Source organism: Mus musculus, chromosome 16 (genome assembly GCF_000001635.26).
Source record: "Mus musculus strain C57BL/6J chromosome 16, GRCm38.p6 C57BL/6J".
NCBI classification, from domain to species: Eukaryota; Metazoa; Chordata; class Mammalia; order Rodentia; family Muridae; genus Mus; species Mus musculus.
In genome coordinates this window covers 57,573,002-57,590,395 of record NC_000082.6, presented here as the reverse complement: position 1 = coordinate 57,590,395, position 17,394 = coordinate 57,573,002, and the positions used below count along the sequence as shown (strand labels likewise).

The following is a 17,394-nucleotide window of genomic DNA, read 5'->3' as shown; positions in this document are numbered from 1 at the left end:
ATGAAGAAACAAGCAGGAGTAGCCATCCTAATATCTGATAAGATTGACTTCCAACCCAAAGTCATCAAAAAAGACAAGGAGGGACACTTCATTCTCATCAAAGGTAAAATCCTCCAAGAGGAACTCTCAATTCTGAATATCTACGCTCCAAATACAAGAGCAGCCACATTCACTAAAGAAACTTTAGTAAAGCTCAAAGCACACATTGCGCCTCACACAATAATAGTGGGAGACTTCAACACACCACTTTCACCAATGGACAGATCATGGAAACAGAAACTAAACAGGGACACACTGAAACTAACAGAAGTGATGAAACAAATGGATCTGACAGATATCTACAGAACATTTTTCCCTAAAACAAAAGGATATACCTTCTTCTCAGCACCTCATGGTACCTTCTCCAAAATTGACCACATAATAGGTCACAAATCAGGCCTCAACAGATTCAAAAATATTGAAATTGTCCCATGTATCCTATCAGATCACCATGCACTAAGGCTGATCTTCAATAACAAAATAAATAACAGAAAGCCAACATTCACATGGAAACTGAACAACACTCTTCTCAATGATACCTTGGTCAAGGAAGGAATAAAGAAAGAAATTAAAGACTTTTTAGAGTTTAATGAAAATGAAGCCACAACGTACCCAAACCTTTGGGACACAATGAAAGCATTTCTAAGAGGGAAACTCATAGCTATGAGTGCCTTCAAGAAAAAACGGGAGAGAGCACATACTAGCAGCTTGACAACACATCTAAAAGCTCTAGAAAAAAAGGAAGCAAATTCACCCAAGAGGAGTAGACGGCAGGAAATAATCAAACTCAGGGGTGAAATCAACCAAGTGGAAACAAGAAGAACTATTCAAAGAATTAACCAAACGAGGAGTTGGTTCTTTGAGAAAATCAACAAGATAGATAAACCCTTAGCTAGACTCACTAAAGGGCACAGGGACAAAATCCTAATTAACAAAATCAGAAATGAAAAGGGAGACATAACAACAGATCCTGAAGAAATCCAAAACACCATCAGATCCTTCTACAAAAGGCTATACTCAACAAAACTGGAAAACCTGGACGAAATGGACAAATTTCTGGACAGATACCAGGTACCAAAGTTGAATCAGGATCAAGTTGACCTTCTAAACAGTCCCATATCCCCTAAAGAAATAGAAGCAGTTATTAATAGTCTCCCAGCCAAAAAAAGCCCAGGACCAGACGGGTTTAGTGCAGAGTTCTATCAGACCTTCAAAGAAGATCTAACTCCAGTTCTGCACAAACTTTTTCACAAGATAGAAGTAGAAGGTATTCTACCCAACTCATTTTATGAAGCCACTATTACTCTGATACCTAAACCACAGAAAGATCCAACAAAGATAGAGAACTTCAGACCAATTTCTCTTATGAACATCGATGCAAAAATCCTTAATAAAATTCTCGCTAACCGAATCCAAGAACACATTAAAGCAATCATCCATCCTGACCAAGTAGGTTTTATTCCAGGGATGCAGGGATGGTTTAATATACGAAAATCCATCAATGTAATCCATTATATAAACAAACTCAAAGACAAAAACCACATGATCATCTCGTTAGATGCAGAAAAAGCATTTGACAAGATCCAACACCCATTCATGATAAAAGTTCTGGAAAGATCAGGAATTCAAGGCCAATACCTAAACATGATAAAAGCAATCTACAGCAAACCAGTAGCCAACATCAAAGTAAATGGAGAGAAGCTGGAAGCAATCCCACTAAAATCAGGGACTAGACAAGGCTGCCCACTTTCTCCCTACCTTTTCAACATAGTACTTGAAGTATTAGCCAGAGCAATTCGACAACAAAAGGAGATCAAGGGGATACAAATTGGAAAAGAGGAAGTCAAAATATCACTTTTTGCAGATGATATGATAGTATATATAAGTGACCCTAAAAATTCCAACAGAGAACTCCTAAACCTGATAAACAGCTTCGGTGAAGTAGCTGGATATAAAATTAACTTAAACAAGTCAATGGCCTTTCTCTACACAAAGAATAAACAGGCTGAGAAAGAAATTAGGGAAACAACACCCTTCTCAATAGCCACAAATAATATAAAATATCTCGGCGTGACTCTAACGAAGGAAGTGAAAGATCTGTATGATAAAAACTTCAAGTCCCTGAAGAAAGAAATTAAAGAAGATCTCAGAAGATGGAAAGATCTCCCATGCTCATGGATTGGCAGGACCAACATTGTAAAAATGGCTATCTTGCCAAAAGCAATCTACAGATTCAATGCAATCCCCATTAAAATTCCAACTCAATTCTTCAACGAATTAGAAGGAGCAATTTGCAAATTCATCTGGAATAACAAAAAACCGAGGATAGCAAAAACTCTTCTCAAGGATAAAAGAACCTCTGGTGGAATCACCATGCCTGACCTAAAGCTTTACTACAGAGCAATTGTGATAAAAACTGCATGGTACTGGTATAGAGACAGACAAGTGGACCAATGGAATAGAATTGAAGACCCAGAAATGAACCCACACACCTATGGTCACTTGATCTTCGACAAGGGAGCCAAAACCATCCAGTGGAAGAAAGACAGCATTTTCAACAATTGGTGCTGGCACAACTGGTTGTTATCATGTAGAAGAATGCGAATCGATCCATACTTATCTCCTTGTACTAAGGTCAAATCTAAGTGGATCAAGGAACTTCACATAAAACCAGAGACACTGAAACTTATAGAGGAGAAAGTGGGGAAAAGCCTTGAAGATATGGGCACAGGGGAAAAATTCCTGAACAGAACAGCAATGGCTAGTGCTGTAAGATCGAGAATTGACAAATGGGACCTAATGAAACTCCAAAGTTTCTGCAAGGCAAAAGACACTGTCTATAAGACAAAAAGACCACCAACAGACTGGGAAAGGATCTTTACCTATCCTAAATCAGATAGGGGACTAATATCCAACATATATAAAGAACTCAAGAAGGTGGACCTCAGAAAATCAAATAACCCCCTTAAAAAATGGGGCTCAGAACTGAACAAAGAATTCTCACCTGAGGAATACCGAATGGCAGAGAAGCACCTGAAAAAATGTTCAACATCCTTAATCATCAGGGAAATGCAAATCAAAACAACCCTGAGATTCCACCTCACACCAGTGAGAATGGCTAAGATCAAAAATTCAGGTGACAGCAGATGCTGGCGAGGATGTGGAGAAAGAGGAACACTCCTCCATTGTTGGTGGGATTGCAGGCTTGTACAACCACTCTGGAAATCAGTCTGGCGGTTCCTCAGAAAATTGGACATAGTACTACCGGAGGATCCAGCAATACCTCTCCTGGGCATATATCCAGAAGAAGCCCCAACTGGTAAGAAGGACACATGCTCCACTATGTTCATAGCAGCCTTATTTATAATAGCCAGAAACTGGAAAGAACCCAGATGCCCCTCAACAGAGGAATGGATACAGAAAATGTGGTACATCTACACAATGGAGTACTACTCAGCTATTAAAAAGAATGAATTTATGAAATTCCTAGCCAAATGGATGGACCTGGAGAGCATCATCCTGAGTGAGGTAACACAATCACAAAGGAACTCACACAAAATGTACTCACTGATAAGTGGATACTAGCCCAAAACCTAGGATACCCACGATATAAGATACAATTTCCTAAACACATGAAACTCAAGAAAAATGAAGACTGAAGTGTGGACACTATGCCCCTCCTTAGAAGTGGGAACAAAACACCCATGGAAGGAGTTACAGAAACAAAGTTTGGAGCTGAGATGAAAGGATGGACCATGTAGAGACTGCCATATCCAGGGATCCACCCCATAATCAGCATCCAAACGCTGACACCATTGCATATACTAGCAAGATTTTATCGAAAGGACCCAGATGTAGCTGTCTCTTGTGAGACTATGCTGGGGCCTAGCAAACACAGAAGTGGATGCTCACAGTCAGCTAATGGATGGATCACAGGGCTCCCAATGGAGGAGCTAGAGAAAGTACCCAAGGAGCTAAAGGGATCTTCAACCCTATAGGTGGAACAACATTATGAACTAACCAGTACCCCTGAGCTCTTGACTCTAGCTGCATATGTATCAAAAGATGGCCTAGTCGGCCATCACTGGAAAGAGAGGCCCATTGGACACGCAGACTTTGTGTGCCCCGGTACAGGGGAACGCCAGGGCCAAAGGGGGGGAGTGGGTGGGTAGGGGAGTGGGGGTGGGTGGGTAAGGGGGACTTTTGGTATAGCATTGGAAATGTAAATGAGCTAAATACCTAATAAAAAATGGAAAAAAAAAAAAAAAAAAAAAAAAAAGAATCCTGTTTTGTTTTCTTCACAGAAAGCAAGCGTTGGTCCATAGTAGAGCAGCAGACTATGGGGGTGCTGCTGGTGGTAGCAGATTCTGGGGAGACAGCTGGAGTCGGGATGTTTCTCTTTCTCTCAAGGAAATTAGTGTTTAAGTGCTTTGAACTTTTTTGGTGATGTATTGGCCACATATTATGTGAGGAAGGCAGTGTTCCTTCTGTAGTGGGCTTGGTTTCAGGAACTGCAGAATCGTGCTGGTAGCTATAGATACTGAGGACACTTAAAGACTTCAGGCATGACTGTCCTTAGCAGGTGGGAGATGAATTCAGAGCTTCCTTTTTTCCTGGAACCCAGCTTTGGTATGCTTGGTCAAGGCTGTGTGTTTTCAAGGTGACTGTTTTTGTTTTTAAGTTTCTTTTAATTTCAGTGTTTGTTAGGAGAGCGCATAAGTATTTGTGATAGATGTAGTGATGAAAGGAAGGAAATGCTGAACCAGGAAAAAGTGCCCTTGGAAAACGACTGCCTTCATTTCTTTTGTCTTATATTGTCTGGCAAATCACCACTAATTCATGGGTGGGGGGAAGGGTAGAAATAACATAGTAAATCTGGCAGATAGCCCAAATTTTCATATGCTGCTTTTTTTTAAAAGTCTCTTGATTTTCTTAGAACTTTCCATTATTCAATGAAACTTTACCCCTTAACGTTTTAGTTTTATGTGGCAAGGGGCCCTTCATAGGGAGACTATCTAGTTTGGTTATCTCGTTTCCATTAACTTCCTGTGAAAGAACACTTGTTTTTAAACAATGCCCCAGCACTGTGCTTTATACTGAAGAGTTGTTAAGTTTTTGAGGTGAGGGGTAAATTGGTACCTTTGTTCCATAATGTAATGTGGGTTTTGGTTGGACCTAGTCACTCCCAGTCCCTCTTTCTGTGGTAATTACATGTGTGCACAAGGGGTATTCCAAGAATAAGCATTGAAATATAGTTTTCAAATCTTTCCTAACCGAATCGCTCACTCCTTGTGCCAAACACAGCATTACATTTAGAAATATGGTGGTAAAATAAACTATACTAACCCTAAATGGCTTTCTTCATTGTTTATCTTGTTATTCATTTGCTTTTTTCTCTTGTCTCTGCTGTTTTCTTTTATTTATATATTATTTATATTTTTGTTTTTGTTTTTGTTTGTGACAAAATGTCATTGTATAGTCCTGGTTGGCCTGGAACTGGCTCAGTAGACCAGGCTGGTTTCAAACTCAGAGATCTATTTGCCTCTGCCTCTGTAGTGCTGGGATTAAAGGCATGTAGGCGTGCTCCATTACTAACTTCTTTTTTTCCTTTATCTCTTTTCTTTTAAATGTATGAGAGTGTATGAGTATGTATGTGCTTGTATGGGTCACTCAAGGGTAAGAAGAAAGTATGGATCCCCAGGAACTAGAATTACGTGGTTGTGAACCACTTTGTGGGTGCTGGCAAGTGAATCTGGGTCCTCTACAAGTGCTCTTAGCCCCTGGGGCGTCCCTCCAGCTCCTGTTTTCCCTTTTGATACCCTTTTGTTTCCCGTTTCCTTTTGAATTTCCTTATTTGCACCCCTTATATTAATTTTCAATACTTTCCCCCCCTTGATCTGAGTTTTACATAATTTAAAAGCTTTGGTTTAGTTGCTAGAGCCAAAGTCATGGAGCCAATTAGACTTGACTCTGTACCATAGTTTTGGTACCAACTTCTTTTTGTTCCTGAGCATTTGGCCCATGCACACTTCATGTCCTGGCTTGTGTTGTTGTTGTTGTTGTCAACATCACACAAGCTGGAATTATCTGAGAAGAGGAACCTTAATTGAGAAAAATGCCTCCATTCAGAATGCCCATGGAGAGTCTGTAGGGCATTGGCTTAGTTAACCACCAGGCAGGTAGCATTCCTCTGTGGCCTCTGCTTCAGATCCTGCTCTGACTCTTGCTGTGACTTCTCTCAGTGATACAGTTGTAAGCTGAAAGAAATCTTTTCCTCCCCAAGCTGCTTTGGTCGTGGTGTTTTATCACAGCAGTAGAAACCTGAATTACCTGTACTCTTCATCTGGGGATTTACTTGCAAGTCTTCTTTGGGGGATAGAGATATAATGCAGGAGGCCTCTTATACAGCCAAAGTGCCAGCTATATATATTAGTTGTTAAAATTGTTATTATCTTTGTCTTTTTTCTTATTTCTATTAAAAAAGTACTTATTTCTTGGTTATAATGTCACTATATCTTTGCTTTATTTTTATTTATTTATTTTTGGTCTTTCCCTGGTTCGTCCTCTGTTCTCTCTGACCTACCCTTATTTGTTGGAGGTACTGATTGCAAATGGACGTTATGGGGACTGGATGATTAGTGCCCATAACTGGGCTTTATTTCTCATCACCTTTGGCCCAGAAAAATGATTCTTTGTCCATGTTCTTTCCTTACAGTCCCGCTTTGTCTTGTTACTGTGAGCCTTTTATAGCCTCACGTGAAGGCATTCTCTATTCTCTCCCACCTTTTCATAAAAGCATCTGTGCCCTGTGGTTTGTAGAGTCCAGGTGTGTTGTTAGCCATGGGGACTTTGTTTAGCACTTCCTATGGGCAGTATTTAGCTTTTGAATAGTGTAGGACTCGGTTCTGAAAGTGTGTAGTGATGAAGGTCCTCTGCAGTGTTGGGTTTCCTGAGACTACAAACCTGAGGAGTTCTAGGTGGTTCTGAACAAAGTGGGCACGAGCTGTTGTGAGAAACATGGATGTGTCTGAACAAATTCACAGCCGATTCCCGCTTTTGTTAGTGTCTTATAGGAGAGGTAACCCATGACTGGGTGAAGGTGAGCGCTGTGACGAAGCTGCAGTGTTTACAAGTGGTTTTGGAAATGGCCGATTGAAAAATAGAAGGATGTTTACAAAGGAAATGTACTTGAGGGAAGAGGAGAAATAGAATATGAGGAGCAAAGGCCGAACAACCCAGTCCCAGAACCAAAGGGGCAAAGAAGGCCAAAGTGCATGCAGGAGGAGAGTTAGGAGCATTGTGCTGAGCTTGAAGGGTGTGGTCAGTGAGAGGAGGATGGGGCAGCACAGGAAGCTAGCCTTGCTGGGAAGTTGGAGCAGCCATCATCGGGGCACCAATGGATGTGCTATTCCTTGGTACAAGGCTAGAGAATTGCAATGATCTAAGGTGGTATGGGGGTAAAAGTTGATTTAGAAAGATGAGGATTATATACAGTAACTATGTTAAAGTACTGTCTGTACTGAGGTCTGGACTAAGGGAATAGTAGCAGGGGCTGAAAGTGGCGGGGACAGAGAAAGAAAGAAAGGAAAATAGTGATAACTAGATCGTGATTGTGGGGGAACAGAGGTTTCTAGGTATTGAACTTGGTGATGAGGAAGGAGGAGGACTAGAACCCCTTAAGGGAGGCAGTGCAATTGGTGTGTGTGTGTGTGTGTGTGTGTGTGTAACTGTTAGCACTGAAGTTTGGGGGATGTTAATAGAGAACCCTTGTAGAGAAATCATCATTTAACTGTGTAGGCAAACTACTTAATTTCTCACCACACTCACCACACTCGTTGCTCCCTCCTTTCTACTGTAAGTACCACTACATCCCTTTCCTAGAATTAGAAACGAATATCTGAGGACCCCTACTTGTGTCTGAATCTTTTCTACAAGTCTGTACAACTTTATGGATAATTAACTAATCCTGAAAAGACCCTTCTCATTACTTGAATACTGTGCTGTGATTGAACCATTATCCATACACTGATTGGCCTGCAGGAAAGGAAATCCTGCCCTCTCTGCCAGTGACCTTTCTGACCACCCTAGCCATTGTGTCTAGACCAAGCAGACAGATTACATAAACTTGGAGTCTGGGGAGAGCTGCCATTTCTTGGCACTAAAGTATGCAGTGAGCACAGGATGTCCCCCTCGAAGCAGATTTCCTTCCTCATTGGCAGTCTGAGAAAAACCTGGAATGTGGCCATAGTTGATAGGTTTCACGAAAAGGTAAAACAAAAGCAAACAAACCCAAAAGGAACTGTCCACTGTATCCCCAGGGTTCTCAGTGCTGTCTTGGAAGCTAAAGTCACCAGTCACAGAAGCGTTGACATTTCCCAAAGTTTATGGAGTCAATTTTTACGATTCTAATACTCACAGAGGAGCTTTATATGAGTAAATGGACTGCTCGTGAATATGCTGTGAGAGATACTCTCAGCATGGCTGCTACCCTGTACATGACTTTCTCCACTGCTTCCTAAAGGACGGTCTTGGCCTGGGTATGTTCACGAGGTTCACATAACTTCTCCTTGACCCAAAACTTGTTTGCTTGTTTGTTCTTAGGTGACAGAAGTATCTGACACAATATATTTAGGCAAAACATCATCAAAAGACAAAACAGAAAAGGAAGTAGCTTGCTTTTTTTTTTTCTTCCCTCCTCCCTTTTTAAAAGGGGAGAAAACAAACCTATCAATAGAAATTCTTGAGGAATTATTTTGAGTTGTTTGAAGGGTGGTTGTGTTGAAAAGAGGCTGTTAACTGTTATGAGGGGGCACGGGAGGCCAAATTAGAAACATAATTTAACGCTGATAGAATTGAACCATAACATTTTCCCTTTTCCCTGAGCTGGGAAAGTAGACAGGTTTTTTGTTGTTGTTGTTGTTTTTTGTTTTTTGTTTTTTTTAATGAAAGCATCAGTTTTTCCTTAGTAAGATATGACACTATTTGAATAGTAGATTTCCTGATTTAGGAATACAAACTAGGACAAATGCAGAGGCATTAGAAGTAGACTAAGTTGATGAGGCTTGTCTTTATGGATGATATCTTGAACCTTACTGGATATTTCCACTTCCAACAGAGGTCATCATCTGGCCTTGAGACAGCCACCTACTTGTAAATTCCAGAGTTTGGGTTATAATGCTTCTCCTATGGGTCATGGTCGCTCTTTTGCTTGCCATATTTGAAGCTCCTATAATTCTATTATATAATAATTATGTTAATTCTCTATACCAACTGGTGGCCCCATCCAAAGCTCACTCTTCATGCTTGGCATTTGTGTACTTTGCCTGCAGAGTCATGCTTTAGGGTAGGATGGAGACTGAGACAGCCTTGTGTTCTTCATGATGATGATAACATGAGAGGTCACGTGGTCTTTCTCTGCCCCATAGGACATGCAGCCCTCCCACACCTGCTATTTGTGGGTCTTAACTTTTCACAGTCACTGGCTATTGGCCTAACAGTAGCTTTAGGATTCAGGAAAAGTTGGAGGGAAAAATAAATCACTATTGCCTGTTTTATTGAATGTTTTATAAGAAATGAACTCTGGGCTAGGCCTCTAGGGGTAGATTGTTTCAGTTGATGAGAATTGTGAATATTATCCAGATAGAACAATGGTGGGTGAGCCCTTCCTGTGTTTAAGTGCATTCTTAGGGTGTTGGTTGAAATGGCATCTATCTGGGGTAATGTTAGGCAAGTGTGTCTGTCACCATAAGTAGTAAAATACAGTTTATACTGACTGCTTTCCCTTGCATTGAAGTAGTTTCGATGGACAGAAAATGGGGCAGTGAGAGGCATGTCTTTACCGTGACAGTTTTGTCACATACTAATGAAAAACCTAGAAAGTCTGTTTTAGTTTATCTCTAAAACTAACAGAATTCCCCCCACCCCACACGTTAGGGTTGTCAAAAAATGAAATATTTCATAAAGGACTCATTTCCTCTTAGCCCCCCCCCTCCACTCCCCCATTATGTAGCTTGATTAGCTAGAAGCCTTCTATGGAGACACAGAGCGCTTCCTGTCACTGTATTCAAGGCCTGTCACAATCTAACTGGTCTGTTCCCTTCCTGAGAACCATCTCGTTCCTGTCACTGTATTCAAGGCCTGTCACAATCTAACTGGTCTGTTCCCTTCCTGAGAACCATCTCGGCTGCACTATGTGTGGCATTTAAACAATGGGATGTGGTCTCGCCTGCATGCTCCAGGTCTGCCAAGTGGGCCTTTCCTAGAAACATCCGTGGACCACCTCAGCTTCTCGTCCCTGTTCATTTCTTACCTATTCCTCAAATCTAATTAAGCCCCAGCCCCCCAGAACCTGCAGTGCTTAATGTCTGTTTCTACAGCAGAGTTGTTTTGTCTTTCAAATGTAATAGCTTCCAGTGAGGGGCAACCTTGGCCTCTACACAACATTTAACTATGATTAAAATATTTTCTTGTTTCATGAGGCATCTAAGGAATAAAAGCCAGAGGGTCTTAAACATCCTATGATGGCAAAGAACAACCCAGCCATTGTCTTCAGCAGGGAATTATTAGACCCATGCTGCCATTAGTCCTGAAGTTGAGTGCTGCTTCATTTGGTGGCTTGGGCTTATATGATGAAAGGTAAAAGAAAGTCATAGACTCTTAGGGAAGGAAACCAGTGTGAAGAGGTCGCCATCTATTAGGCCTCATGTGCCAGTGAAAGAAGTCAGTTTTCTGAAGAAAAACAAAGTTGCCCAGTAGATTGTCTATATATCAGCATTATTCCTAAAGGTTATAGATATGTGACAACTCTCACAGATAATTTACCCATTTTTCAGAAGTTAGAGCCACACATGATTTTAAAATCTATTCCTGGTTGTCAACTTGACAATATTTGGAATGAACTACAATCCGGAATTGGAAGGCTCACCAGTGACCCTTATCTGGAGGCTTGGAGATCCTTATCTGGATCTTGGTTTGAAGATCTTGAGCCATAGTGGCTATGGATTCCAGAAGATTGAATCTCCGAGTTAAGGAACACACCTTTAATCTGGGCTATGCCTTTCATCTGGGATTAAAGGTGTGGTGGAACACACCTTTAATCTGGGCTACACCTTTTGCTGGAGACAATATAAGGACATTGGAAGAAGGGAGTCTAGCTCTTGCTCTTGCTCCTTCGCCTGCTTGCTGCGTGAGACTGAGTAACTGCTAGATCCTTGGACTTCCATCTCTTTTTTTTCACAAAAGTTAAAAGACTTGTCTAAGGCCCTTACCACTCACTGACAAAGGCATGTGCTGGAACTTGGTCTTCCACTGAGTGCCTCTAGCGTACGCTCTTCCTAGCCTACTACTCAGTTCAGTGCAGCCCCCTCCATCTCCAGCGAATTGGAAGTATTATATAATTTTCTACTTGTAAGTGTTGTGTGGAACTCATTCCTTGTTCCATTTCCTCAATACGTTATCAAGGGATGAGTGTTATACTACACAGTGTTGACGAGGATCCACACAGTATGTTTTGTCATGATCAGTATATATCCATGCATACATTGCTCACTTGTATCCATGTAATGCTTGGAAGAAAAGATACCACATGTGAAGAGATTGTTTGTTACTAAGTCACATGAGTAACTTGTCTGGTAGTAAACCCACCTGCACCTATTCGGAGAATGTAGGTTCTGTGAGTCTTTAAGGCCTATGTTCATACATTGTGTTTTTACTTAAACATGACTAGCCTATATAAAAAATATAACAAAACAGTCTAGGTGTGCTGGCACATGCCTGTAACCCCAGTACTGAAGCAAGAAGGTCAGTTCAAGGTCATCCCCAGCTATTAATACAGAATGTGTTTTAGGCCAGATATGAAACCTTGTCTCAACAAGCGAACAAAACAACACACACCCTGTACCACCATGCCCAGGTTTATTTCACATGACTCCTCAGAGGTAATCATGCAGAATCATTTGCTAAGACCTCTTCCCTCCTTCGCCTTCCAATCTGAGTAATACTTTAAATAGAAATTTTAAAATGAGGCTGTAGTTAAAGAGAATTTCCCTGCGATGGCTGACTGATGCCCAAAGTTAGCCAGGAGTGAATCCTTATGATAGCCTGTTGTCCTGATGAAATGTCAATGAATTTGTCAATTCTGCATAGGAACAGTTTTAATTCATTATCAAATTATTACAGTACTCAGAGGTGTTAGACAGTTCTCTCAGTGGACTCTGAAGATTCTTTGGGATGCCTGCTTCTCTGATGTATTTGACTACTTTTAGCTAAAAGTACTTCTTAGCTTTGATAGTTTAAAGGGTCTCTCAGAAAGGAAAGGGCTTGGTGTTTAATCTAAATAAAAATCAACTTAACAGCACTTTTGTTTTGGGAACTTTATTAGCAAGTCACTTGTCTGTCTTATGTTTGCTGGGTTTTGTTTCTTTAGACTGCACTCTCAAGAGTGTGTTCTGGACCCAGAAAGAATAGGGATAAATTCAGGACTTGGGATTTGGGGAAGAAATGGAGCTTGTTGGTATCGGGCCACCTGCCACAGATCACTTAAAGATTTAGTTATTTGTACTTTACTAGTTATGAGACTGGGAACATCCCACCTAATAAATACTAAACCTCATTTTTCATTACACCCTCTAGAGGGCAAACTAGTCTCACTTCCTGGGGCAAGTATAAAATAATCCAAGAGTAGGGGCAACACTTGCCAGTAGCAATATACAGATTTCTATAGCTGTGAAATTCTAACTTCAGGCTGCAAACCAAGCAGATTATTAGATTGTAGCTTAGGATAGATTCTTGTTTTTAGAGAGTCCAGTTTGATTCCATTTGGGGACAGGGGTGGGGTGGGGAACAATGTTAACATTAGGAGAATCTCATAAGGATGTCTTGGCTTTAACTTAGTTACATACAGATCGTAAGAAGGTTGCTGTGGTTGGGAAAGTACTAAGGTGGCAGAATGCTTGGCTTGAGTATAAGAGGCCCCAGTTCAATGTCCTATACCACTAATGCCACAAAGGGAGAAAAGAAAAGCATGTTTGATTCCTCTATTTTTGCTACATGTGGTTTGTCCAATTATATTTTCTCTTGGCACTTCAAAATAAAGAATGAAATTCTTAGAACATAAGAATGTAGAAATAACAGAAATTAATGTAACTGAAGCAAATAAAGTCCTTTCATTTAATATGTCTAAAGACCTACTTTATATATACTCAGTATGAAAGAAGCTGTAAAATAGTTTTCAATTTAGAGTTATTTGAATAAATAAAAACATCACAGAATCTTTGATTATAATGGTTTGAAAATAAAAATACCCTTCTAGAAGGAAACAAACTAGTCATAGGAGGCAGAGGCTGGGAGGGAACTGAAGAGGAGAGAGGAGCGGGGGAGGGGAATGAGAGGCAGGATCAGGTTTGGGAGAGAAGTCCAGAGGGCGGGGAGAATGAATGGAAATCTGCACCTGGGGTGGGAAAGGAGAATCTCTAGAAGGTCCCCAAGACCTTGGATAGGAGAGGCTCCCATAAGTCAATGCTGGTGATCTTAGCGGAGATGCTTAACAATGGGGATATGGAACCTGAAGAAGCCACCTCCTGTAGCTAGGTAGGACCCTCAGTGGCAGAAATTCAGACCCACCCACAAAACTCGACTCAGAACTTGTCCCAACTAAAAGAAATGCAGGGATGGAGCAGAGACCAATGGAAAGGCCAACCAATAACCGACCCAACTTGAAACCCATCCCATGGGCAAGCACCAATCCCTGACATTATTAATGATACTCTGTTTTGCTTGCAGACAGGAGCCTAGCATAACAGTCCTCTGAGAGGCTCTACCCAGCAGCAGAAAAACAGATTCAGGGACCCACAGCCAAACATTAGATAGAGATCAGGGATACTTCTGGAAGACTTGGAGGAGGGATTGAACCCCACATGAAGACCTACAGAGAGTCAACAAACCTAGACCCCTGGAAGCTCTCAGAATCTTAGTCACCAACTAAAGAGCAGACACAGGATGGAGCAAGGGCCCCTCTACCCCCAGCCCCCATCTCCCAGCACATTTGTAGCAGACAGGCAGCTTAGTCTTAATGGCTGCCCAGTCCAGCCTCAGTGGGAGAAGATGCACCTAGTCTGTCATAGACTTGATATGAGGGGATACCCAGGGGAAAATACCCATGTGGGAATACCCAGGGGTACCACCCTCCCAGAGGAGAAGGGGGTGAGGGATAGGGTGAGAGACTCAGGGAGGGAGGGATGGGAGGAGCAGTGTTTGGTATGTAAATTAAGTAATTAATAAAACAAAAGTACCCTTTTAGGATCTCAAAGACTGCATGTCTAAAGCCTCAGCATTGTAAAATAGAATTGTGGGGACCTTCCAATTAGAATTTATATAGTCCTGTCACCATTTTGCACAGGCATAGGTTGAGAATCCCTAATTGGAAAACTTGAAACCTGAAATGCTCCAAAATGCAGACCCCTTGAGCACTTAACATGACACTATAGGAAAACAAACCCTTCATACTATACAAGTTCATTTGTGCATAAAATTATCTCAAAATATTGTATAAAATTATCTTTAGGTTCAGCATGTAAAAGGTGTTTCCATCGCCAAGCTATCTTACATGTATGAGTGTTTGCATATCCTTAAGGAAAAAAAAAATCCAAAATCTGAAACACTTCTGGTTCCAGATGAGAAATCCTTTTATATATGTAAGGATGCATTCTTTATGATGAGATAACCTTTTAGTAAAGATGGTTATGTGATTTTTACCCATAAAGAACAATGACATTATCTTGGGAGAGGTTTTGCCTTTACTTGCTTTTATGTTTCATTAGGTTTTTGTTTGATTGATTGCGATGCGGCCTTGTTCTGCAGCCCTAGCTGGCCTGGAGCTCGTCCTGCCTCAGTGTGCTGAGTGCTGGAGTTAGAGGTGTGCCATCCTCTGTTCTGGGTAGTTATTTAGCTTGCCCCCACCATGGAAACTTGTCAAGACTTTGCTACGCCTTTTAAATGACAAGCAAACTTGCCAGGATATTTAAGTATGTGGTGGAATTCTACAGCTTAAAAAGCTAATGAAATTAGTGGGGCTGAGTAAATGAAATTTGGTGTTGAAATAGGGACTCTGACCAATGAAAGAAAGTAGGAGCTCTTGGGGCTGAGGAGACATCTCAGGAGTTTCAAGCACCACAAGCACTTATCCATACAGAGACACGCATACATACACATAATTTTAAGAAAATAACAATAAAAGTTACAAAAACAGTCTTCAATCAGCCATTCATGGATAGTGCGCCTCTGCCTTCACACATTTCTTACTAAGAGGAGTTCCCAGCATAGCATCACTTCCTTTGCAGGCATGTTCCAGTAATTCAGTGAATGGAAATTCTGTAATCTCCCACACAGACTCTCTCATTCCTCTCTCCCTCTACACACACACACACACACACACACACACACACATGTATGTCTATCATACGTATGTACAGTTTATCAAAAAGTTAAAATTAGAGACAAGAATCTATATTTTATATGTAATCTTATCGGAAAAGAATCCTTTGACTTTAGATAGTAGTGACACTTGTAATAAACTTTGTATGATTTAATAATGAGAAGCTACTAAGTTCATTTTGATGTTTCTATGTTAATTATTGCACTCTTGTAAATGGAGCTAGTCGTTAGAGGCTCTGCAAAATACAGTCAATAGAGATTAACTATCCAGGAAGCCTATTTATAATTGATCTGCAATGATGATTTCTACCCTCTCACAGTAGAGCACATATAGCCTTCTAAAACCTTATTAAAAAGAATTTCTATAGATCTCGTTTAAAAAAAAAGAGAGAATCCTTACAAACTAGTTGATCTGATGGGCATCCGGAGCTTCCAAACTCTTACTAGTTACAATCAATGCTCAGGACATCCAGGTGGGACCCAGTTGATGTGAAGAATCCCTCAGCTGGTTCTCTCTGCTTGTTTCCCCCATTGCTATGGAAATATGTTTTCATTCTGTGCCTTTGTGTAACAAAATCAGGAAGGCTGTTCTTGAATTCTTCCTGGTTTCCATTCATCATTTTGTGATTAGTTGTTTGATACCATTCAAATCTCACATGTGCCCTCTGGTTTAAATGACTTTAAAAGGAGCCCTTTTTTTTTCATTGCTGACTTTGAGAGGACTGCAGTGAGCTGTGTAGTTCCTTTCAGAGTTCTATCCTAACTTGGCTTAAAAATAATTTTGAAAACAGTTAGACCATCATGTATTTTGTAATACAGTTGGGTCTCTGCCGATTCCCAACCCCAAGATAAATGTGTTTTAAACAGAAGCTTTCTCATTTATCATCAGCCTCAGCTTTCATCCACATTTATTTAATCATGATGCAAGCCCACAGCCTTGGTGTTGCAGTTCATCACCATGGAAGTGTTTCTGTCAACAAATCCTTGCTCTGTATCATAAAATTGATTTTACAGGGGAGAGGAAGATACCTTTGACTTTTGAGAGGTCTTCCCAGTTTGCCTGGATGTTGAGATGAACTGCATTTAAAACAATAACTGGCAATAAAATTGACTACACTAAATTTTAATAGTTAAGCGTGTGGAACGGGAATGGAAAAGGGAAAATGGCGAATTAGCTGTTCTGAAGTCATCCTTTTAGAATGTGACTTGGGGACTCGATGTGTAATTTAATATGTTCCTTTAAAAGCTGTGCTCTCTGCCCTGAGGTGTGGAGTGAGTGTGCTCAGGGCTACAAGGAGTTTGGTGTCAATCTCTAGGAAGCTTTGGCAGAGCTTTTTTTTTTTCATGTAACCTGTGAATGGCATAGCAACCACAGAAGAAATCACACGATTACCTCTGCTGCCACGCGGCATGCTTATTTTTAAAAAAGTCTTTTAACTTGTGCTCCTAACTATCTGCAGCTTTTATTTGCTTCTTGCGAGTTCTTTCAGAAATATAAATTGTATGCTTCTGATTGTAGCCTTACTCACAAGCAGGGCAGGGCAGCACCCACATTAAGTAATTTTAGGAACCAAATAACACAGAGCAAGAATTGCACTTTTGTTTTGAAGGAGAATGTCCAGAAGTTTATGTCATAGTGGCTGATTCCAGATTTAGATGTAATATATGCTGTAGGGGGGTTTCAGTCTGCTTGAGAAACCTATCAGCCCTTGATATTCAAGCTAACTTAAAGTTCCAAACTCGCTTTCTGGCTTCCTGTCACCTGCCAGAGCTTTTAATTTTTACCATCAGTGTATTTGTGTGCTCATTAATAGAAACATTTTAATATTATTTTATCCTGACATCTGAAAACATTTTCTGACTTCTGATAGTTCTCTTTTGAGCACTAAAAATACTGAGGTACATCTCAAGAATGGCAGTACGTTT

The 17,394-nt window shown here is 40.7% G+C and overlaps 1 protein-coding gene across 1 annotated transcript in view; it reads left to right on the top strand.

Moving 5' to 3' along the window:
• Nucleotides 1–17,394, top strand: part of Cmss1 (cms small ribosomal subunit 1) — a 304,869-nt gene that overhangs the window by 16,472 nt on the left and 271,003 nt on the right. The window lies entirely within an intron of this gene.